At 41.6% G+C, this 25,736-nt stretch overlaps 1 protein-coding gene across 3 annotated transcripts in view; it reads left to right on the top strand.

Annotated features, from left to right (window-relative positions):
• The window catches only part of PLCE1 (phospholipase C epsilon 1), a 289,717-nt gene that overhangs the window by 25,945 nt on the left and 238,036 nt on the right, over window positions 1–25,736 (top strand). The gene's annotated exons all lie outside the window — the stretch shown is intronic.

Raw genomic sequence — 25,736 nt, 5'->3', positions numbered from 1 at the left:
TGTACTCTGAAAACTATAGAACACTGATGAAAGAAATGGAGGAAGACACAAAGAAATGGAAAAACATTCCATGCTCATGGATTGGAAAAACAAATATTGTTAAAATGTCTGTGCTACCCAAAGCAATCTACACATTCAGTGTAATCCCTATCAAAATACCACCAGCATTTTTCACAGAGCTGGAACAAACAATCCTAAAATTTATATGGAACTGGAAAAGACCCTGAATAGCCAAAGTAATGTTGATAAAGAAAACCAAAGCTGGAGATTTCACAATTCTGGAATCAAGCTGTATTACAAAGCTGTAATAATCAAGATAGTATGGTACCAGCACAAAAACAGACACATAGATCAATGAAACAGAACAGAAAATCCAGAAGTGGACCCTCAACTCTATGGTCAACTAATCTTTGACAAAGCAGTAAAGAATACCCAATGGGGGGAATAAAACCAGTCTCTTCAGCAAATGGTGTTGGGAAAATTGGACAACCACATGCAGAAGAATGAAACTGGACCACTTTCTTACACCATACACAAAAATAAACTCAAAATGAATGAACGACCTAAATGTAAGATAGGAATCCATCAAAATCCTAGAGGAGAACACAGGCAGCAACCTCTTTGACCTCAGCCAGAGCATCTCTCTTTTTGAATCCACCTGCTGGAGATAAAGGAGTAGAGACCCAGGAGAGGTGGAAGGCGAAAGGCAAGGAACTTGCTTCCTGAATTGCTACGTAGAAATCTTGCTGAGTGCTTGCAGCTGACTGTGTGGGCATGAGATAAACTATTTTGTGAAGCCTTTGAGGGTTCATGGGTTCAGGGTTTATCTCTTACAGCAGTCAGAATTACCTTAGCCATTAATAGCATCCCCTTATAGTGCTTTAGTCTATTGGAGCAAACAGATGAAAATTAAATGACCCCACAAATTATCCAGGTGGAATTAAAATGCCCTGCTCAGTCAGAGAATATGAGGGCAAACCTAAATAAATGACAGATTCACTTTTGAATAGCTGAAATTTGAGAGCTATGATGTGATGTGGCTTTATTATGGAAGGAGTCTGCATAATGGGATAACATTTGGTCCTATATCATACGGTTGTTCTGAGGACTAAGTTAGTGTTGTGTTGTAAATAAGGAAATAATTACATTTCGTATAAGCAGAATCACACAATAAGCAGAATATGTACTGGCCTTTAGTGACTGGCTTTCTTCACGCAGAACCATGTTTCCAAGGTTCCTCCATGTGTAGCATGTGTGTCACTATTTTGTTCCTTTTTTAGCTGAATAATATTTTATTGTATGGATATACCACCTTTTACTTATCCATTCAGTAATTTTTGGACATTTAGATTGTTCCAACCTTTTGATATTATGAATAATGCTGCTGTGAATATTTATGTACAAGTTGTTGTGTAGACATGTTTTCAGTTCCTTTGTGTATACACCCAGGAGTAGAAATGCTGGGTCATATGGGGATTCTATGTTTAAAAATTTTGAGAAATCACCAAACTGTTTTAAAAAATGACTGCACATTTTCATAACGTTTTATAGACTGCTTTTTCATGTAGCATTATATCACAATCATTTGTGTGTGTCACTAAATTGTCTTTGAAAATGTTATTTTTAATAGCTGATATATACACCATCTTGTGGTTACACAATAATGAAGTCAACTATTTTCCTAATGCTGGACATCTATGATGATGGTGATGATGCAGTGACTTCATTTGCATCTCTACTCCTTTTTATTTTATTTATTTATTTTTAGTAGGCTGTACACCCAACATGGTGCTTGAAGAGTTGCATCAAGAGGTGCATGCATCAAGAAGCATGCATCAAGAGTTGCATGCTCTACTGGCTAAGCCAGCCAGGTGCCCCCATCCCTCTTCCTTTTAGAGTAAATTCCTAGAAGTAGAGTGTTTGGGTCAAAGAGTATAGACATATTTAAGACCCTTATTACTTAGTGTGACATTTTCCTCTAAGAAGGATTAACAACCTACACTCTCACCAAACTGTGTGCATGGCCCTGTCATGTCCTTTGCCCATTTTTCTCATGAGAACCTAGCAAAAATCTGTATTAGTTTTCTGTGCTGCATAGCAAATTGCTACGAGTGTATTGCCTTTAAGCAACACGAATTTATCATCTCAGTTTTTGTAGAGCAGATGTCTGGTGTGGTGTGGCTGGATCCTCTGCTCAGGTTTTCACCTGTCTAAACTCAAGGTGTTAGCCAGGGCTGCCATTCTCATTTGGGGCTCGGGGGTCTTCTTCCAAGCTCACTGGTTGTTGTTAGAATTCATTTCCTTCTCATACTTTCTATTCATTAATTACTTTTTCTTTGAATTAGGATAAGACACACTCTTACTCATCTTTAGCAGTTGAATATCTGTGTTCTGCAGGTACATGTTTGAGAACCAGTGGACTAGATTAATTTTAAGACCCTTCTAATTATAAGATTTTACCATTTGTTATCTATCTGGCCATCTTTCTGCAACAAAAACCTAACTGTAACTGAACTCATATAACACAGCCTTTCAGGGGTACCACTCCAATTAAACAAAGTGACAAAGAAACATTTTTTCAATGGAGAATTTATGCTTCTTCTGCTTGTGACTGCATGTCAAAATGCATTTTAAAATTTCAAGGGCTACATAAACATTAGCTGTTATTATTGTTATTGGTGTGTAAATTTGGGGGGAACTTGGTGCAGTCTCTTGGTTCTCTCCTTTTTTGAGAATTGTGCCTGTCTCTGGAATCAGAAACATCAATGGCAAAGATGTCAAAAACTCTGATGTCCTTTTTTGCAAATGTGTTCTGTAAAGTATTTTTTTGAGCCAAGCATTCCATAATAACCAAGTTTGGGAACAAATGCATTTCCTATTTCTACTCCCCTTTGTGCTCCTCTGGAAAGTCATAGTACACATGAACACTTGAAAAGTCCTTCAATAAAGAGCTTGTTTGAATTACTAGACCAGATTTTCCTTGGCCCTGGAATGAGTATGCTATGGGCAATGTTGCTTTATGCATCTCTTTCTATTCATTAATCAGGTTAAGTAGAGTTCAGTGGGTTATCTAAAACTTGGGTGATGACCAGGGGATTTAGAACGAATAAGCTAACTTGTCTAGGATGCTAGTTCCTCCTTGGTAAAGTGAGGACCGGGGGATTATTTATACTTTAAAGTCTCTGCTCTAACATTATGGGATTCCATCATTTACTTTATTATAAATGTATAAAGGAAAAACTTCTCATAAACATAGCTTTGCCAAAAATAAAATAAAAAAGCCAAAACCAAAAAATTAAAGTCATCCACTGGCCCTCTGAGAAGCAATTGGATCATGGAAATCTTTCCTCATGAATTTTTGAATAGTCCCATAACATAAACATGTGCACATATCAGCATAGCTTGCATTGATTTGTCTAAATGACAAGTTCGGTATGCTCTCATATACCAAACCACAGGGTGGTGACGGTATGAAAGGGGAAGGGAGAGAAGTTTGGCTGAACAGACACAGTCGTGGTGAAAAGCAAGAAAATAGTTGTGTGGAAAGGAATGTGTTGAGAGCCTTGAAAGTCGTGGGGCTGATAGGAGGTACTTCCTGAGCATAGAAATAACATCAGGACAGGTGTAGTTTGGCTGAATTTCTCAGGCTGTGATGCATAGGATAGATCAGGAGAGAGAATTGTTACACAGACCAGGATGGAGGCCATGGCAGCAACCTGCTGGGCAGAGATGGGGCTGTGCCAGGTGAGGGCTAGAGCAATGTGGGGAAAGGGTTGTTGGAACGTGGTGACTCATGAGCTCCGACTCTTGGGGGAGAAGGAGGAGCCAGTGGTGACTCCAGGGTGGAGATCTCAAAAGAGGAAGTGGTACCATTGGTGGTGACAAGGAAGGTATGCAGGAATGGTGACTCAGAGGTAAAATGGCACTTTTTACTAGATATGTTGAGATCTGGAGGGGTACCAAAGCAGCCCATAAAGTTGGCCAGTAAGCAGGGTAGGCAAGTGTTTGGGAAGTATGACAGAAAAAATAGCTCTGTGGCTTCTCTTATTAGATATTTGTGTTACATGCTAATCTTATTTGCTCAGGTACTGTTGCACTGGGAAGGTACCTTTGTACTCCATTTAACATTGTTTGAGGGTGTATTTATTACAGTGCTTCAAAACATTGGACACTTATGCTGCTTTTTGAGCTCCATTTTATTTCTTTATGCTTTGGTGAAATTAGTAAGTGGTCCCTGTTTCAACTCAAGTACTGGGCATGCTCTTCCAGCTCCTGATGGCTTTTTCTGTTTGTTCCCATCGGGTTCTTGAAGGAGTGCCTGTGTTTGATTAAATTTGGCATACTGTTAATTTGCATCAAGTTATAGTGGAAGCATTCTTTGTGTTTTTTGTTTGCCTTCTTAAAATAAAAAGGCAGCTAAAAACAATATCCATATGGAGACTTCTTTAATGTTCATGACTTTAATGGCATGTGGTATGTAAGTCAGGGCTTGGACAATGTGAGAGACCAAGTGGCTTTGAAATGCAGATTTACCACAAGCCTGGTCTCCATCAAGTTATTTTCTCTCATTAGGCTTCAGTTTTCTCAGCTCTAAAATGGAGATAACCATACTCCTTATTTCCTAATATGGTTGTAAGAATGGTGTGAGTTGATATATATAAGGCTTAGCACGGTGCTTGGCACCTAGTAAGTTTTCAATAAATGGGCACTATTATTATCATCATCATCACCATCATCATTATTCCTAGCAATGGAACTGTGTGAGGTCTACAGCTGATAGAACTAGGTAGAAGTTTTAATTATATAGAAGAGAATAAAGACATATAAAAATAAAGGAGAATATGGGAAATAAGATTAGCTTGCTTTTGATGTCTGTTTCTTAGTTTTGTGAGCTTGGCAAAACTTTACTTCCCTGCGCCTTGAAGAAATGAGTACTCTTGTGGCTGGCCTTACAAGAAAATTATAAGGATTAGTGCATTTATGTTGAACTTCTGGATTCTCTGATTGCAAAGTAGGAAATATTTTTTACAGCTGTGATACATTAATGTTAGCATGGACCCAGGCACTTTAACTGGACTTAGATGTTTTTCTTGCCCTTTTTCAACTTTTATGAACCCTTTCTGTGTTTCTCAGTTATGAGACTAAGGAAATGGCAGAAAACATGGCTCCAAGGGTTCAGCGAGGAGGAAGCCATGGGACAAGGGCACACTGGATGCTCCGTGTGGCAAGTTTCAAGCAAAACCTGTTTTGTTTTTTTCTGGTCTGAGAAAACTTTACACAAAACATGTTTCTCACTGAGACAAGCTGGAGAAACCAGTTGTGTAGGAAGATTAGAACAGATTGTGGTGAAAATGAAGTTCCTTTATTGGAGATCAAAAGATTAGCTTGAGCAGACAATCTCTAACTGGTAGTTCTCCCGGAGTCCATGAAAATGGAAGAGACCATAGCAAACCAACACCATGTTTCTGTAGATGGGAATTGAGGTGGACTAAGGACCTCGCCCTTAAGTAAGGCACCCAGGACAAATGAAAAGCAGTGATTAACATCACCCAAAAGAATAGCTGGATTTCTTACGATGTGCATGCCATTAGCCAAAGAAAAATTGCCTCTTATGCTTATGTGATCAAGAAATTATACCCCAAGATTTTCTATCTATTTTTTGTTCAGGCAAGTAATGAAGAAAAGTTTAACCAGTAGTATCTAAATTGTAGCACAATAAAACTCAAGTACAAAAGTTAGTCTTTGTTTTTACATGCCTCCTGTGATGCCATTTGGAGGGACTGCTTATATGAGGAGCCAGTATAGTGATGGAGAGCAAAGACTCTTGAGTCAGCCTACCTGAGATTGAATCCAGGCTCCACCTCTTCGTAGCTGTGTGCCTTCAGGCAAGTTTCTAGACCTCTCTGTGCCTCCATTTCCTCATGGTTGAATAGCAGTATCGACCTCAGGTTGTAAGAATTGAAAAGAGGTAATAAATGTATAATGTTAAGGACAGTACGTGACATACAGAGTCAGCATTAAGTATGAGTTAGCTATTATTATTTTGATAACTTGGTGGTTAAGAGTGTGGGTTCTGGACTCAGATGGTCTGAGTTTATGTTCCAGCTCTCCTACTTGTGAGCTTGACTTTTGACATGTTACCTAACTTCTCATAGTCTTTACATTTGTCAAATGATTATACTAATGGTACCTACTCTATAGGTTTGATGTGACAAGTTTACAAAGCACTTTATAATTCACGCTGTGCCCAGTATGTAGTAAATTCACAAATAAGTGTTAGCTATTGTCAATTTTTTAAAATTTTTTCTTGTCTTCAGATTTTAAACACACCATTTTTAGCCCTCGAGCAGAAAATTGGAAAATCTGAAGGTGACAGCTATGGGGGCTTATCTCTACCTTCCATTGCTGGAAGATCCTTTCCAGATTTTTTGTTGGCCACTGAGCAACAGAGTCAATTATTGTCTTTCTGAATTAACTTTCCAGACCACAGTGTTCTATAGCCAATCTTGGCAATACATCAGGTTCCAGGAAAGTACGTGAATCATCACAGGATGCCCAACTCTGTTCTTCTGAACTTCATAAAAACATGTGATTCTATTAGCAGATCTCCTGAGTCTCCTTCTTCCCTGATATTCTCACTTCCTTTCATCCTCTGCTGGCTCGATCACTGGTTTCACACCCACCACACCATGCTCTCTCCCCTCCTGCTGCCTTTGGCCCAATCCCAAAAACATATGCAGCCCTTTCTCACCTGGTCTCTTTTCCCACCCACTAATTTTCTACCACCTTTCCTCCTGCTCTCTTCTGTGAGCAGACCCTTTATCTCCCTCTACCTTACTCATTGCTCTCGCTCCTTGTCCAATGGGAATGCAGTGGTGAACAAGATGTTCTATCCTTGAGAATAGAAAAGGGAATGAGAAAAAAAGTCCTTCGGTCATACTGTGGAAAAGCAGATGCAGAACAAGTATCAAAAACACTAAACTCTTACCACAGTTATTGCTCAGTGCTCTGCTGAGAAAAGTCAAGAAGAGGCAGAAAAAGGTCTGGGTTACTGTTTATTATAGCATAGTGGCTTTAAATGCTCCTCAACCTTTAAGAAGCCTGGCCATCTAATGAACAGTTAATATGACGCAAGTTCTGTGTTCATTGCTTTTACTGCATTCATTTATTTAATCTTTACCAAGTCGGCAAAGTAATGATTATTATGCTCACTTTCAGATGAGAGAATTTAAGCTCAGAGAGGTTAAGTAAATTGTCCAAGATTACCCAGCTAGGTGATGAAGCTAGGAAGGATCTGAAGCACAGCTCTGCCAGAATGCAAGCCTCATGCTCTTAGTCGTCCAGTCAGCCTGATTTACTATGATAAATCTAAGTATGGTCATTGTGATCACCCTGGGTTGGAGATAAGACAGAAAGTTCTTATAGGGTTAAAAATATATAATGTGTAGGAACTTGTAGAGCAATGAAGCACTCATACAAAGCTGATGGCTATGATGTTAAGGATTATGAAGTGTTATCAAAATGAATGCTGAAGCCGCCAGGCTTGGCCCTTGGCCACGTGTCACAATCTGCAGTCATCACCCCTGCTGCCACACCTCTGGTCTTCCTTCAGCACCTTCACTGCGTGCTACACTCCTTGCTACCTCAGGGCTTTTGCACATACTATTTACTCTGCCTGGAATACTCTTCCCTCCTTCTCGCCCCCGCCTTGACCTACTCAATTACTATTCCCCCTCCTAGTACACAACTGAACCCCACTTCCTTACAAAAGCCCTTACTGACAACCTCGTTCCCCACTAGGTTAGACCCCATAGAACCCTGCACTTTTCTTCATATGTTTATACAATTCTGATTAATTTAAGCAGTATATCTTCTTCTCACTAAATGGCATGTCTCAGGAGAAGAGCACACTCTGATTGGTGAACCACTCCTAGCATCTCTCTTAATATCTACTGAGTAGCTGAATAAATAATGATAAGTAAATGGGGTCAAGGTAGGCAAAAAATGTGCCAATTGATTAAACTCCTTACGGAGAATCATTCACTTATTGATTCTGTTCACTCAACACATATTAGAAGAATGCTTACTATGGCCAGGCTCTGTTCCAGATGTTCAGTCTGGGATTATGGAAATGAGATGTGGCAATACTATGGCAAGGACCTCAGACTGATGACGTGAATATCCTGTAGGAGTTGGGGAGAAGGTGGCAGTTCAATGCCTACTCCCAGCACAGGGCAGTGAGAAAGGCAGATCTCCTCCTTCCCCACCAAGAAGGTGAGGCTTCTATAAGTGAAGCCTGCAGAGTATGTGACATCTTCAGTTAAGAATGAAATAGCCATAAAGGAAAAGATGGGAGGGAAAGAGGTGAGTAAGTTGATGTCCGTGTTTAGTCCTAGCCTCTGATTTTCACTCAGCACTCCTTAGGGAAACTGTTCTTAGGTCTTCTACTAGCTTGTCTCTGTCACTCCCCATGTTTATATTTCCCACTCCAGCTGCTCACTCAACAGCTGCCTCTACCTGTCCTGGGTTCTGGACTTTTGTTTGTCCTAGTCATTGAGATCTGCTTGTCTCTGTCTCAGTGATCCATTATTCTGGTCTCATACTCTTTGATTGCACTGGAAAGGTGATACAATGTATTCTTTTCCCTTCCTTTGGCCTACTGGTTCAGGAGCCAAAGCTTGCCTGTGATACCTGCCATCTGGGGAAATTTAACCCCTGTTTTCCAGTCTTACACCCAGACTCATGTCCAGCCTTCTCTTGGCCTTACTCCCTATGAGTAAGGCCTTATACTGTTGCTGCCTTTATTTCTTCCTAGATAGGAGACAGACCTTTGGATTCCCATCACCAGTTTTGGTTCAACATAACCTAAAAGGGAATTTACGTCCATTTGCCTCATTCTTTCTGTACTTTGGTCAGGTTGCAGACACAGAATTTATTGCATCATATTTGCCTGCCCCATTAAATTATGAAATCTCTGAAGACAGCAATTGTCCTTAATTATCTCTGTGTTCCAGCATTTAGTTCAAGCCCTGAAAAATAAAAGAAGACCTTTAATAAATGATGTTTTCAAAATTAATTGGAAATTGCCACCCTGCCAGAAAATCTAGGGTCAGCCTGCACCATCAGGGAGGAGTAGGATCATTGGCTGCTAGAGGGCAGCAGGGACTATGGAATAACTCCAGAGATGGCACTGTCATCTTCGGATTATTCAGGGGAAGGTTCCATGGTCAGTTAATAGGGTCAGTGACATGGCCTCTTTCTCTGCTTGGAGAGGACTTTCTAGATACCAACATGTACAAAAGTTAGTGTATTGATTTTCACGTCTCCCCCTCCTCTAGCCTGCTAAAGATAAGTTTGTGTTTGTTTTTTTGGTATTGCATTTTCTCTCCCTTCCAAAAGAGGTAGTATTCTGGGTGGTTGAGAGAAAAGCTAAGTTCATCTATAGAATAATGGACATCCAGGGGAAGGAAGACAAGGACAGAAATCACGGCGATCTATGTGGAGAGAAAGGGAACTTGGTGGGGGAGGTCATGTTGCAGAGAGAGCTCTGTAGCTGCTAAAAGGTGAAAAGGAATTGGAGAGAAAAGAGGTGAATAGGCCCCTCTGGTGTTCTTTAAGAAAAACAAATGAAAGATTTGACTTAGGAAGAAACTTTATCTGTATTTTTTATTGCTCTATCCCTTGCCTAGAACATGGAAAGTTCCCAATAAACATTTATTGAATTAATTCCTTAAATATTGGAACCGTATCTTCAACAAATAATGGTGCCCAGACTGTAGGCCCTGTATTCACACCAGTCACAGTAGTGTGGGGCTGGGGGCACAGTCTTTTGATACCATGAATCTTGTATGGTGGGGTGTATGGAGGAGCAGGATAGCGTATACCAGCCCACCCCCAAGTTCACAGTGACATGGCCATGCTTTGGTGTGCAGCGCTAGGTCAGGACCAAGGACAGCATCCATTGGACGCTCCCCCTCATGTTTTACTGCTGCTACTCCCATGCTTGTATGTGATTTAACATCCTGGGCCCCCTGTCTTTCCATTACACCTGTTCTGAAACCCTCCCAACTGGAATCAATCCAACTACTGCCTTCCCCATTTCTAGACATGGACTACCAAGTACCGCCAGAGAGAAATGACAAAACTAAGCCCTCAGATGACACACGAATTCATGGTCTCAGGTCTTAGCTTCACCAAGCAGTCTTAAAATGTTAATCATCACTCTGCCCCATGCCCCACAATGGCTATTCCAAGCCTGCGTCACTGTAGCCCCTCACTTTTGCCTGCCCTTTCAGTCATAGTGTATGATTCCATAGGAAATTGACGTTACAAGGCAAGAATTTCTTTAACTGTTTACACTCTGTTTTGCCAGCTCTCAAAAGAAAAGGTGTCCTTTGGCCTTCTCAAAACAAATTCCCGTATCTTTGCTTCTGATTTTCCTCCCCATCCCTTCAGGCCCTCTAGGACCAGATGGTGTTCCATCAGCTAACCTCTCCCCTCCTCTAGTTCTCTCTGGATCCTGCCCAAAATACTGGTTGGTGTTCCTAGACAACTCTGAGATTCCATCATAGTCATGTAGATTTGAGCACCCTATTCCAGGCCTACTGAATCAGAGTCTTGGGTGGGGTGGGGGGCTGTAATCTATATTTGTAACAATCTATATTTGTATTCTTGGGTTGGGAAGCTCTGCCTTCTTTTACTCTTGTGGCCCGCAAACCATGCTCCACTCAGGAGCCAGAAAGACCTCTCTGAAGTGCAAATTTGCTCACATCATTCTCTGTAAAAAGCCCTTTAGCAGTTTTTTGTTTTTGTTTTTGTTTACAAGTCAGGGTCAAGGCAGGATACACATGGCACCCTCAGAATGGGTAATTTGAAGACTTTGGTGAAGGTGATATTTTAAAGGTATGGCAGAGAGAGGCATCTAAATGAGGGCTAGTCTAAGGCCCCAGGGCTAGCAGTAGGGGCCCTGAAAGGGTAAAGGGAGGGAGTGGTTATTTGTTTAGAGAAAGAGGGCTGGCTGACTTGAGCTGTGTTTAGTGGAAAGATGCATCTAACCTGCAGCAGTGACAGGAAAGGGGAGATGAAAATAAATACTCCTCTCTTCTTCCTCCCTCTGAATTCTTGCCAGCACTCCCAATTGGATAAGGGAAAGAGCCAGTGGCACAGTCTATATTGGTCAACCTCCAGGGCATGGACCATAGTGGAGAAGGGAAGAGTGGGACTTGGGGAAGTAGGGGAGAGAGGTGAGGCACATAAACAGAATTTATCTAGCATGTGTTTCTAACCAGTGCTCACAAGATAGGGACCAAACCTTCGTGGTGGCACATAATGTCCTCTTCTTGTCAGGCTGCCTCCCATCCTCCTTTGTAGCCACTGTAGGTTCCTGGGGCTCTGGAGCAGTCCCAGGCTGTTCCTTTAGTCGTGCATCTGCTCCTATTACCTCCTTTGCCTGGAATGCCCACTCTGTTCTTATCCACTTAACAACTGCCAAACTTTCTGCAAAACTAACTTGAATGACACCATCTTTTTGAAATCTTTCTTCAGCCTCCTCACCAAGTAGAACTGACCACATTCCTTTTTGCTTCCGTAGTACCCCACACTTATTTCATCATCACAATAATAGTTAACATGTATGGAGTGCTTACTAGGTGCTAGGCACTGAGAAGTTTGTATGTGTTAACTAATTAAATCCTCATAACAAATTTATTATCCCCATTTTACAAATAAGTCAACTGAGACACAGAGTGGTTAGGTAAAATTTCAATAGATCACCTAGCTAATAATTCACAAAGCCAGGGTTTGAAGTCAGGCAATCTGGCTCTAACTTCTAATCACTCTGTCATAGAAACTCATCGCACCAGTACCATTTGACTCGATTAAATTAATTTACTTATGTGTCTGTCTTCCTTTACTGAAATATTAACTCACCAAGGATAGGATGGTGTTTTATTTATTTTTTCCTCACTACCACCCTGCCCTCCCCCAATGCTTAGCATAGAACTTGGCAAATAGGAGTTATTTAATAGATGATGAATGAAAGGAATGAGTGAGGAGTGAAGGAAAAGGAATCTTTTGCAAACATTCTGTCTTTACAGTTGAGAAGACTGCAACTCTGAGAAGCTAAATAACTTTCACTGGCATAGCCTATGCTATAATGTCAATCCAGGTCTGCTTGACTGCAAAGACTATGTCCCCCACCCCCCATGATATCAGGTTACTTCCAAGAGGAATACAAAACTTATTAACACAGTACTGTTGTCCCCAAACAAAAACATGGAAAGCCACCTGGTTCATTTTATGGAACTAGCATAACTCAGATAATTCAAAGGAGATTGAGTGCTGTTTGAAGTCAAGACCCAAAGCAGAAACTACTCAGGAATAACAAATTTGTGCTGGAGGGGTGGGAATGGAGGTATGGGACAGGGAGAAAGTTCTGAGCATTCAGGGTACTATCCAAAGAGTTAGAATTTAAGAACCACCATTCTGGAACCGTAGGACAGGCATCTGACCCAAACCTGCCTCTTTTTGAAGCCACAATTTGAATAAACAGAGGGTAGCCATGATTTAAGGAATGTGCCTTCCAAGGAGTGGGGAGGGATTTGACCAAAGTCAGTCCTACAGGATAGCTCTCTGCAGCTCCTGTTCTATAAGGGGTTATTAAAATATTACTAGAAGATATTGGAAATAACATGCCAGTTAATTCAGCTTTTCCATAGTCAACTCCTAAAATGATTAGGGAAAGAGGACTTTGTCTTTTCCCATGGAAGTCTCTTTCCATCAAGTAAAAACTGTTTTAAAGCATGCCCACCAATGCTGGCCACTCCAAAAAGTAAGCAGGTGGGGCGTGTGGGTGGCTCAGTTGGTTAAGAGGCCGACTCTTGATTTCCGCTCAGGTCATGATCTCAGGGTTGTGAGATTGAGCCCGTATCATGCTCCATGCTCAGCTTGGAATGTGCTTGAGATTCTCTCCCTCTCCCTCTGGCCCCGCTCCGCCCCCTGTCAAATAAAATAAATAAATAAATAAATATTTTTTAAAAATGAGCAGGCTGTAACTACAGCCATTGACATCAGCATCAATCCAGCCAATGGCCAACTGTCATCAGCAGGTGCCACCAACCAATTCCAAAACTGAATAATGCATGGCATAATACTTACCTAAATTTTAAGCAGTTAAGATTCCTGGTTTCAAAAAATACACATGCCAGCAATCAGTATAATAAATCCCTTCTTTAAGCATAAAGAATGAGATGTGGGGGCGCCTGGGTGGCTCAGTCGTTAATGTCTGCCTTCGGCTCAGGTCATGATCCCAGGGTACTGGGATCGAGTCCCACATTGGGCTCCATGCTCAGCGGGAAGCCTGCTTCTCCCTGTCTCGCTCCCCCTGCTTGTGTTCCCTCTCTTTCTGTGTCTCTCTCTGTCAAATAAATAAATAAAATCTTAAAAAAAAAAGAATGAGGTGTGAATTTTCTTATTAATAGAAGATCAATTTTGTCTTTGGTCCAACAAATAAGTGTTGAGCAAATGTGTTAAGAACATCAACGTTAGGGCTGTCCAAATGTCTGATATTCCTCCTCTGCACCCACACCCTCTGTCAGTGCCTCATCCTAAAGAGCAGGAGCTGATTCTCTCCCCTCACCAGGAACGATGATCCCCCCAGACCAGGCCAGTGTGTTCTCCTCCTGGTGCCCCTCACTCCTCTCCTTCTCTTTCTTCTCTTTATCTCAGTCCAGGCTCTAATTGCCCAATTACTAGGTCATTTACTTCTAAGACATTTTAACAGGTTGTTCCTTGGCATGGAGATAGCTTTTTTTTGAGCAAAACTTCCTAGCCTTTCCACAGTATGATGCTCATACACATTAGGCATTTTCCCCTAATATTCTTGCTGTTCCTTTTAACTGGGAAAGTTTCTACCCTGAACCTCAAAGACAGAAAATCTGGGCTCATTGCTGCATCTGTGCCTTCAAGCTCTGTCTCCCCAATTCCCACCACTTCCCCATCTTCCCCATTCCTACCATCCCCTAGCACCACAACCTCAATTCTCTTTTCTTATTCCTCTTCAAATCCTACCCACTTTTTAGGACCCTCCCTTTCGATAGTTTTCCTTGACTATACTGCCAATGTTAATCCTTCCTTCCTGACGTAACCTTGTACATGCTATGTGCCAGGCACTGGGCTAAACACTTCATACCCATTGGCATAATCTTGCTAACAATGGGGGAGGAGAGGAGACATTACTATTCCCATTTCAGAGATAAAGAGAAGTTCGTGAGGCTAAGCAGCTTGCTCAAGATCAGTTAACTACGAAGTGGTGGAGCTGGTATGAAGGCCCAAGTCTTGGAATTACTGTCGTTCTATGAAACTAACACTTCTTCTCTTAGGGCAGGTCTGTTCAACTTGGGCATGTCCCATGCAGACTCCAAGGGCTGGAAGGGAGGGCTGTCAGTGGCTGCCTCCTGCTTACATGCTCCTTTCACACCTTGAGGCCATCTTGGCTTGGGATAGTCTCCTCTGTGCCAGGAGCACCACCTGGAGCCTAGCTCCTGGCTCTTCTTTCTCTCCCCTCTAGGGAAAGGCATCCATTACACAATTCCTTCTCACAGCTCAGCAGTCTGCCCTGGGGTGTATATGCATCCTCTTCTTAACTCCGGTCCCTCTCTCCCTACTCTCTTCCAGCCCTTGGCTGGTTACATCTTGCTCTTTCTTCACCACTTCATTACTCCCCTTCCTTTCTGCTTTTTATTGCTCCTGAGTTTGCCCTCTCCCCCCACCCCCTTATATTAACTCTTCTCTTCCTGGTTCTGTCCCCGCTTTTACCTCTCTCTCTTTCACCTGTTTCATTCCATGGAGGAGCTAAGACAATACCTGGATGGTGGCCGAGTAAGAGAGTTGTGCTCCAGACACTAATTAGGGTGGTACGAGTCCATCTGCCTGGATTTGACTCCTACCTCCACCACTCTCTTACCTCAGACAGATGGCTGAATCTCTCCTCCTCAATTTTTTTCATCTATAAAATGGGCATGATAGAAGTTACTGAGGCTGAAATGTGGTAACACCTTCGATGTTTGGCGATTATTGCCATTATTATTTGAGTGTAAATTTGAATTTGAATGTTCTTCAATGGGGCACATTGTTTCTACCTTTTACCTTCCCTGTTTCCACCATTTCACTTAGGTTACCCATTTTGCTTACCTGCTTGGCTCCTAGGTATTTGAGTTTGTGATCCATACAGACCAAAGCTTGGAAGCTACTCAGAATGTCTCCATTTATTTCTTTATTTGAAAATTTCCATTTATTTCTCTATTCTCCAACAAAGAAGCCAATTTTCTATCAAGCATCAAGAGTGACACATTTAATTACACTTAATCCCTAGAATTGCACTAAGAGTTTTCTGTTTTCATTTTTTCATGTAATAAGGGTTAAATTAATGTCATCTGATGTCATTAGTGGCACTCCTCTCTGAGTTTCCCCAGAAGTGACGACTCCGGACACAGAAGCATTGGTGGGCGATGTGGGGGTTTACTGAGGAGAGGGTTGACATCACCTTCCCCTCAGCAACAACTCCGACTTCCCCTCTGGTATCTGCAACTGCAGAGGTGATGCCAGGAGTTCTTTTTCTCCTCCCTGCCCCTCATCGCCCGCCCAGGGAGTACCCAGCTCTCCTGGCTCCTGTCTTCATCCTTCCATACCCAACTTCCCACCTCAAGTTTTGGGCATTTTCTTAGAGTATAACCCCCTGGCCCCGAGCAGCTTAGTACAGTTTATCTTTTTTTTTTAAAGGTTTTATTTATTTATTTGACAGAGACATAGAGAGGGAACACAAGCAGGGGGAGTGGGAGAGGGAGAAGCAGGGGGAATGGGAGAGGGAGAAGCAGGCTCCCAGCCGAGCAGGGAGCCCGATGCAGGGCTCGACCCCAGGACCCTGGGATCATGACCTGAGCCGAAGGCAGATGCCCAATGACTGAGCCACCCAGCTGCCCCTACAGTTTATCTTTAAATGAACATTCTGGCAAATGCATTTTTCCCCCATGTTATTACTTAGATTTTTATAGACTAGCTTAGGATACTAATCAACATTTATCTACCTTTTCATAGGTGAACAGTTTCTGAATTCCAAAACAACTGACTTATAAACTTGTAACTGATATAACTATAATCACATGGAGCTCAGTGAAGGCTGAAAATCATCAGGAATGGTTTCACAGAAAGTGGGTCTTGAGTAAGATTTTGAGGGATGTGCAAGAAGAGTTCAGAAAGGGAGATGTTCCAGATGAGGGAGTGAAGAAACAGAAGCAGAACTGATAAGGGACAGTGAAGAGAAATACAGAGGAGCAAACATGTTGAGAGCGTTTTACCTAATAAATAGTTTCAATAAATTGACCCCAGTTGAATGATTTGTTTCTCCTCCTTTCAGCTTTCTTTAATTTTTAAGTCAGGGATGACAGTGCTGGGCACATATGTTGCTATTTACCCACCCCACCCAGGGCAGAACTTACTAGTCATCATGACACTTTTTTGGGGGGTGGAGTCCAGATATAGCCTAAAAATCCTTCATAATGAAACATCCCAAGCACTTCTACCAGTTGATTAGAGTTGGCATGCAATATGAAATTCATGTTGCTGTTCATGGCCTGCATTTAGTCAACTCGATGATTTTTATCTCTACATGGAAATGTATCATTACTAACTTATTGAAAAATCTAAATATCCGCTTATAACAACTTTAATATAATTGTTCAGATACATTAGGATACTATTTGGCTGAGATATAAATTTCATAGTGATACACCAAATCCCTTTTAACTGGTACATGAATCTATTTGCTTTTAGAAGGGAACATTCAGTCCAGTTACTGATGTTAATGGTTACTGTTCCTCAGATTTCAGTTTTACATTGATCCATTTCCCAGAACTTGGTATTGATTTTTCTTAAGGGTAATTTTTATAATACCAAGTAGAATAGCTATATTAATAAGTTTTACTCCTCTCTTATCAAACAGATCATTTATGCCTGGACAACCTAGGTCTACACATCATGTTTTGCACAAAGGCAGTAGGATTTTAAGTGACTGGGCTTCTGTGGATTCCCTTCATTGCCTCCCTTCTCTCTCTCCTCACATTTAATTCTTACCTTTCAAGAACTGGCTCAAGCGTTATCTTCCCTGGGAGAACTTTCCTCAATCTCCACATCCACCATCAGAATTAGTGTCTCTCTTCTCTGTTCTCTAGCTCTTGGTATTTGCAACATTAACAGAATGGCTAGTTAGCGGGGTACATTCCTGCCTCCTCCAGCTGGGCTAGGAGCTTTTTGAGGACAATCATGTGCCTCACCTTCCCATCACCCAACCCAGTGTAGGGACCAGATGCATCCTTTATATTTGGTGACAGTAATGAATCATTTATTTATTTATTTATTTTTAAAGATTTTTGTTTATTTCAGAGAGAGAGAGCACAAGCAGGGGGAGCAGGAGAGGGAGAAGCAGACTCCCCGCCGAGCAGGGAGCCCGATGTGGGGCTCGATCCCAGGACACAGAGATCATGACCTGAGCTGAAGGCAGATGCTCAACCCATTGAGCCACCCAGGCGCCCCAGTAACGAATCATTTAAAAATACTAGGCTAGTAAGGGCACCTGGGTGGCTCAGTTGTTAAGCGTATGACTCTTGATCTCAGCTCAGGTCTTGGTCTCAGGGTTGTGGACTCGGGCCCTGCACTGGGTTCCACACTGGGTATGGAGCCTACTTAAAAAAAAAATACTAGGCTAGTAGAATTTTCATTTTGTTTGAATGTATCAATGTTTATGCCGTTTTACCTGAGCAGGCCAAATTGATGTAAAATTAGGTGACAAATCCATATATGTGGGCTTCAGGAGTCATTCCTTTTGGAAGACTGAATAGTTTTTGCACGGACTAAATTGCTGGCATTCTGTTTTTTACAATAAAAGTGCCATGGGGTGAAAACATTGGTGTTGGTGTCTGTCTCAAGCTGAGCCTACCTTTGTTTGAGTGAAGGGAAGGTATTTGGATCATATGACTGGAAACATGCATGTCATGAGACAAATATGCAGACATTTCTATCAGGGCAACAGATGATATCCTCTTCCTGAGTACAATGGGAAAAGCAGGGAGTGTGAGGAGGCCTGCATTATGACCTGGATGAGGGAGTAACATTCAGAATGTTCAAAGTTCCTTTCCTCTTGAGCATCACCCTTTGCCTCAGTTTTCCATATGGGAAATGGGTGGAAGTCAGTGGAATTATTGCATAATAAAAATAGCTAGTGTTTATTTCCTGTGAGTCAAGGACTGTGCTGAATCCATGAGCTCATGTAATCCTAACAACAGCCCTATACAGTGGTAACATTAGGATTCCCTCTTCACGGGAGAGAAAATAGCACCTTGGTGGTGAAGTGAGTCGCTCAAGGTTAGCTGCAAAAACATGGGAAAGTCTGTGGCTTGAATCCAGGACTTTCTAACTATAAAGCCTTTCTTTTTTACTTCCATGCTAAGCTGCCTCTGTGGGAAATCTGGAGAGTTTCATAAAAGAGTTCTACGTAGAATGGGAATCCTTATTAGAGTGTTCAGTGGGAAATTAAGATAGTATTCTGTATTTTCTTGAGAGAGCTCCTATCTGTTATGAAACTGTACAGTGCTTGATTTGATCAATCACGTGATCTTTTGAATCTGGTGAAGCCGATATTCCTGCCAGGTGATTTCTGAGATTTTGGTCTGTTGTAGTAGGAGTTCAGAGGACAAAGGTCTTTGCTAGGACTGGAGGGGGGACAGTGCGAATTGTTTGATTGTGGCCCTGCCTCTCCTCAACTGGGCCTTGTTGTCTTCTTTCCTACCAGTAGGTGGAAATAGAACTGAATCTTCTAGCCCTTGCTCTTCCAGCTGAGTCCTGGCAGGATTCCTTTAATTTCTGCCTCAAAAGAACATCAGCAAAAAAAAAAAAAAAAAAATGCCCTCAGGACAGGTTTGGAGTGTGCAGTTAGGGGACTGTTATTCTGCATATTCTGCAAAAAGACTGGAGGATTTCCAGGGTGATGGTCAAATAATGGGTTTAGCCTCTTACAAGGCCAGGGTGCTGGAGGTGGCTGCTGGCAGTCTTGGGCATCCTGTGAGCCTTGCTGGACACCCACCTCGAGTGGGTTTTTTTCCCCCTTTCCTGACCACATGTCCTTTTCCGAGATTTTTATTCCCAGTCTTAAACCTTTGTACTTGCTTTCAATTTGTACATCATTTTATTTCAGAAACACATTTCTGAAATAACTTATCAAATTGAAGTGCATAAAAGGATGAATAAAAGGGGAAAGTCTCCCACTCATGGTCCCCCTCACCTCCTCAGGGTATTCACTAACAGTTTGTGGCTTCGCTATCCAGACGTTTTTCTATACGTCTACCATTATAGATCTCCATTTAAATAAAATTAGAATCATGTCATAAGCATTATTCTGCATCTTGCTTTTGCCGCTCATCAGTGGTTTAGAGCTGCTCATGTATGTGATTGTCTCTAGAACAGTGGTTCTCAACTGGGGCAGTTTTGCCTCCCCCCACTGCCCCACACACATACACACCACATACTACAAAGAATGATCCGGCCCCCAATGTCAATAGTGATGAGGTTGAGAAGCCCTTCTCTAGAGAGCCTCATTCTTTGTAATGGGTGCATAGTATTCTACAGTGTGGATTTTCCATCCTGTATTAATCCATCTTCCTAAAAGCAGACCTGTAAGGCTGTTTCCAACACTTTCCCATTAAAAGCAATATTGCTTTGTGCACTGTGAGATTTTATTTCTACAAGACAAAGACATAAAAGTAAAATGTCTTGAGTATGGGAACTTTATTTTTTTTCTTAGAAAATTTTTTTAGATTTTATTTTATTGTGGGAACTTTATTTTAAAAGTAAAAGAACTAAAAGCAAAACATTGTTTCTTAAGTTCCTAGCCAGCTCATTTGGTGGCAAAACCTGACTTGAACTAGCATGAGGTTAGATACCGTATTTATTCCATTTAATGTGAATATTTAGACATTTATTTTGTGATTAGGGAATGCTGCCTCTGTCTCTGATGGGAATGTTACATAATATATAGCATAAGTACCTCACTGATTTTTTAAAATCTTAAAAATAATTGAATTCCAGAGTTTTCTAAACTTTTAGTATTGTAGTGATGTGCTGCATTTAGTCCCTATAATCCTCATGTGTTAGAATGAGTAGATAGGGATGATTTTGATGATTTTGTATTCAACATCTAAAACCCCCTTTTAAAGGTAATTTGGTCCTATCAAGAAATGCTGCGCATATTCAGGTCCTAACTACTGCCAGTGCCTTGTGGTTTTCCACCCAAATTAGCCCATCAGAAAACAACAAGCATGACCTTGAGAAGCACTTTTTGCCTTGATATTTATGAGTATCATTTAAAATATTAAGCAATAACTACAACTATTGCTTACTGTACTTCATGTTTAAAAAACATTACCAAGTCTGACTTTTACAGTGGTGTCCCAAAGAGGTGTGTTTTTAGCTTCCTTTATACTTGAGGGAATGGGCTCCAGCAGTTGATGACTTGGGCAAAATAACATATCTGGCAAGAAGCAGAACCCAGGCCTGCAGTAGTGTGGAGTGCATCCCTCCCCAGTGTTAGTCCAATTCACTTTCCCCCGTGTGGACAGTTTTAATATTTCTACATTGGTGGCCATTAGAATTTTCTGAGAAAGAAAATTAGTCTCAAGATGCTTTTTGTCTCAAGGGGTTGCACTTGGACTCGAGGGCAAATAGGTGAATGTCACTCGAGTCAAGTGGATATTTTCATCCCAATGTTAAGAGAAAGTCGTTGGAGCAAATCTGAGGTCACATGCTCTCCCACGAAAGGACTCCAGCACCAAGTGTTGTTTGAAATGAGAAAATGTTAATTTCTTCCTTGGAGCCTGGATTTGATATGATATTAGGGGAAAGCTTTCAGTTATATTTATTTCTCTTGGTTTAATCCCAAGAAGATGTCACTTTCCATTATGAAAATTGCAGGTGTAAAATATATTATCTTTTGTTTTCTATAGCAGAGCCAATCTAAGAACCCTCAGGAGAAATTCCTACCCCAAGCCAATTGGAATTTCTGATTCCTAAATTTTTTGTGTGTGACCAGTTTCAGCTGAGGTCACATCCAAGAAGGATGCTGCTAGATTTTTTTTTTTTTTAACTGTGCTGACATAATCCACTTTGCTGCCTTCTGGCTGTAGGAGTTTCTCCAAATATCAGTGGGCAAGGAAACTTCCCATTCCTCAGCAGATCCCCATTCCTCCATGTACCCTTCCCATGCTGTCCTCTGCAGTTCAAACTACTGACTTGTTTTCAAGTTTCAAGTTTATAATTGATTTTATATCAGTGAAAGGGAATATCACAGTATGAACTATATGCAGACCAGTTAAGTACTCCTGTTAATCCTTTTCCTGCCCAGCTTTTATTATTGCTTTTAGATGTCTTTCAACTTTTTACACATGGTCCTTCACCCTGGGTGGGTTCTCTCTGGTTCTTTGATCTTTGAGAAAGACAAAGATAGACTCTCCTCAGTTCCCTGTGCAGTGCCCGTCCTCACAGCACCCCAGAACCTTTCATAGAGGTTTCTATAGATTCTGCACCAACACCCTCACAGCCCTAGGCTCCTTTCTGCCTCAGGGCCTTTGCACATGCTGCTTTCACTGCCTAGGACGCACAATCTACTTACTACCTCTTTGTTCCTGGTGGTTAACTTCAGTTCATGTCCTCAGAAAAGTCTTTCTAAAATCATACCCTTTCCCCTTGCCAGGACCAGCCTTTAGTTTATCTCATAAGTTTGTCTCTACCATAAGACTGGACATTGTGTTAGGCCAGAAACTAGGTAAAATACTCTAATGTAATAAATATTCATGCCCTGAGTGGACAAGCAAGACCTGTACTTCTCTGTGTTTCCAGCGAAGTAGCTCCTCTGCTTTTAGACTTTATTTTCTAGACCAGTGTTTTCTCTAAAATATGCCTCTTTCTTCAAGTCTCTCACCTGCCCTTTCTGCTGCCCCGGCCTGCCAGCCTTTGCACCGTCCCTCTCCAGGACATCCTGGTTCCCATTCTGGACCTAGTCAGCATGTTCGAAAAACTGGCTTATTTAGGCATTTTTCTATTATGTCATTCTTCCCCAATATCAACAGTGTTGTTTTAGATATAGTTCGTTTACTTGTGCTCACTTATTACTGTTATTTCAAGCATATAGGAAAGCACAGAGAAGCTTATGACAAATAGTCATGTATCCACTGCCCAGAGTTGCAAATCCTATTTGCCTCAGATTTTTTTAAAGAAATGAAATGTTAAAGAGACCTACTCCCTATTCTCTCCTCCTTCTTCAGAGATAACCACTATGGGGACAGTTGTCAGACTAGTTATTGGAAAATCTATAAGTGAGGGAGGTGGAGCAAGATGGTGGAGGTAGGAGACCTGGATTTCGTCTGGTCTCAGGAATTCAGCTGAATAGGGATCAAACCATTCTGAACACCTACGAACTCAACAGGAGATCAAAGAAGAGAGTAGCAACAACTCTGAACAGAGAAGCGACCACTTACTGGAAGGTAGGACGTGCGGAGAAGTGAATCCGAGGCGATATTCGGGAGGAGAGATGGCGGGGGAGGGGGCCTCCGCCACTTCTGGCAAGTGATAGAGCCGCGGAGCATAAAATGGGAACTTTTAGAAGTCGGCTCCACTGAGGGACGTCGCTCCAGTAGCTAAGCGGGGGGTGGAACCCTCGTGGGACAGTGTGGTCTCAGAACCCTCGGGGTCACAGAAAGACCGGGGGTGCCTGAGTGCAGCAGAGCTCCCAGGTATCGGAGCGGGGAAGCCGGCTGCAGAGACGGAGCCGAGGCACGGGCTCTCAGCTTGGGGTTGCCATAAACTGTGATCCGCAGCCCAGTTGGGCCACTGCTCCTCCAGCAGGGACCCAACAAGCGGCAGATCCGGGGAGACTCCCCTTCCTCCCCGGGAGGAGCGGCACGGGAGCGCACCGCAGGGATCTGCTGGGTTTGGAGACTCCACACGGGGTCGGGTGCCAGAGATAGAAACACTCAGTCACAGGCCGGGTGAGCACAGAGTGTGGCTGGAGACTGGGAGATGGGAGCAATTGACTGCTTTTCTCTGGGGGCGCACTGAGGAATGGGGCTCGGAGTTCTCGGCTCCTCCGGGCAGAGATTGGGAGGCCACCATTTTCACGGTCATCCTCCAAAGCTGTACCGAGAGCTTGCAGGGAACAAAAGCTCCTGAGAGCAACCCCGAGCAGCTTGCTTAGCCTCGATCGGCAAGGGTGGGGCAATTCTGCCTCGGGCAAAGACATTTGGGAACCATGGCAACAGGCCCCTCCCCCAGAAGATCAGCACCAACAGCCAGCCAAGACCAAGTTTACCGATCAAGGAGAACGGGAGAACTCCAGCGTTAGGGGAATATTGCACATAGAATTCATGGCTTTTTTACCATGATTCATTAGTTTTTCAAAGTTAATTTTTTAACTGTTTTTTTTTTTAATTTTTCTTTTTCCCTTTTTGAACCAACATCTTATCAATCCCTTTTTTTAAAAAAATTTATTTTTCATTTTTAGAGTCATATTTTATCCCTTCATAGTAGTTACCCTTATTTTTGGCATATATATATAAGTTGTTCACTCTTTAAAATTTTGAGATACAGTTTCTTCTAACAGATCAAAATATACCCTAAATCTCTAGTGTATGGCTTTGTTCTAGTCTCCTGCCTGATCACATTCTCTCCCTTTTTTTTAAATCTTCTTCTTTCTTTTTTCAAACAACTTATCAATTCCTTTTATAAAATCTTTTATAATTTTCATCTTTACAGTCATCTTCCATCCCTTCATTGTATCAACCCTTATTTTGTACATATATAAGTCTTTCTTTCTTTACAATTTTAGGAGGCACTATCTTCTAACAGACCAAAATACACCCAAAATCTAGTCTGTGGCACTGATCTATGCACTAGCCTGATCATATTTGATCATATTCTGTTTTTTTTGTTTTGTTTTGTTCTGTTTTTGTTTGTTTGTTTTCTTTTTCTTTTTTTTCCTCTCTTTTTTTTTTTCTTTCTTTCCCTTTCTTTTCCCCTGGTTTCAGGTCTTTTCTGATTTGTTTAGAGTATATTTTCTGGGGATGTTGTTAACCTGTTAGCATTTTGTTCTCTCATTCATCTATTCTCCTCTGGACAAAATGACAAGATGAAAGAAATCACCTCAGCAAAAGGAACAAGAGGTAGTACTGTCTGCCAGGCACCAACTCAATACGGACATTAGAACGATGTCAGACCTAGAGTTCAGAATCATGATTTTAAAGATACTAGCTGGGCTTGAAAAAAGCATAGAAGTTATTAGAGACACCCTTCCTGGAGAAATAAAAGAACTAAAATCTAACCAAATCGAAATCAAAAAGGCTATTAATGAGGTGCAATCAAAAATGGGGGCACTAACTGCTAGGATAAATGAGGCAGAAGAGAGAATCAGCGATCTAGAAGACCAAATGATGGAAAATAAAGAAGCTGAGAAAAAAGGAGATAAACAACTACAGGATCACGAGGGCAGAATTTGAGAGATAAATGATACCATAAGATGAAACAACATTAGAATAATTGGGATCCCAGAAGAAGAAGAAAGAGAGAGGGGGGCAGAAGGTATATTGGAGCAAATTATAGCAGAGAACTTCCCTAATGTGGGGAAGGAAATAGGCATCAAAATCCAGGAGGCACAGAGAATCCCTCTCAAAATCAATAAAAATAGGTCAACACCCCGATATCTAATAGTAAAACTTACGAGTCTCAGAGACAAAGAGAAAATCTTGAAAGCAGCTCGGGAGAAGGGATATGTAACCTATAAAGGTAGAAACATTAGATTGGCAACAGACCTATCCACAGAGACCTGGCAGGCCAGAAAGGACTGGCATGATATCTTCAGAGCACTAAATGAGAAAAATATGCAGCTAAGAATACTATATCCAGCTAGGCTCTCACTGAAAATTGAAGGAGACATAAAAAGCTTCCAGGACAAACAAAAACTAAAGGAATTTGCAAACATGAAACCAGCCCTCCAAGAAATATTGAAAGGGGTCCTCTAAGCAAAGAGAGAGCCTAAAAGCAACATAGACCAGAAAGGAACACAGACAATATACAGTAACAGTCACCTTACAGGCAATACAATGGCACTAAATTCATATCTTTCAATAGTTACCCTGAATGTAATGGGCTAAATGCCCCAATCAAAGACAAGGCTATCAGATTGGATTAAAAAACAAGACCCATCGATATACTGTCTGCAAGAGACTCATTTTAGACCCAAAGACACCCCCACATTGAAAGTGAAGGGGTGGAAAACCATTTACCATGCTAATGGACACCAAAAGAAAGCTGGGGTGGCAATCGTTATATCAGACAAATTAGATTTTAAACCAAAGACTGTAATAAGAGATGAGGAAGGACACTCTATCCTACTTAAAGGGTCTATCCAACAAGAAGATCTAACAATTGTAAATATCTATGCCCCTAACATGGGAGCAGCCAATTATATAAGGCAATTAATAATAAAAGCAAAGAAACACATTGACAACAATACAATAATAGTGGGGAACTTAACACCCCTCTGACTGAAATGGACAGATCATCTAAGCAAAAGATCAACAAGGAAATAAAGACTTTAAATGACACACTGGACCAAATGGACTTCACAGACATATTCAGAACAT

Source organism: Eumetopias jubatus, unplaced genomic scaffold, assembly GCF_037043125.1.
Source record: "Eumetopias jubatus isolate StellerSeaLion01/CBP00866 unplaced genomic scaffold, mEumJub1_p1.0 scaffold_17, whole genome shotgun sequence".
NCBI lineage: Eukaryota > Metazoa > Chordata > Mammalia > Carnivora > Otariidae > Eumetopias > Eumetopias jubatus.
Note: the sequence above shows the minus strand (reverse complement) of the source record. Positions and strands in the feature narration are given on the sequence as shown.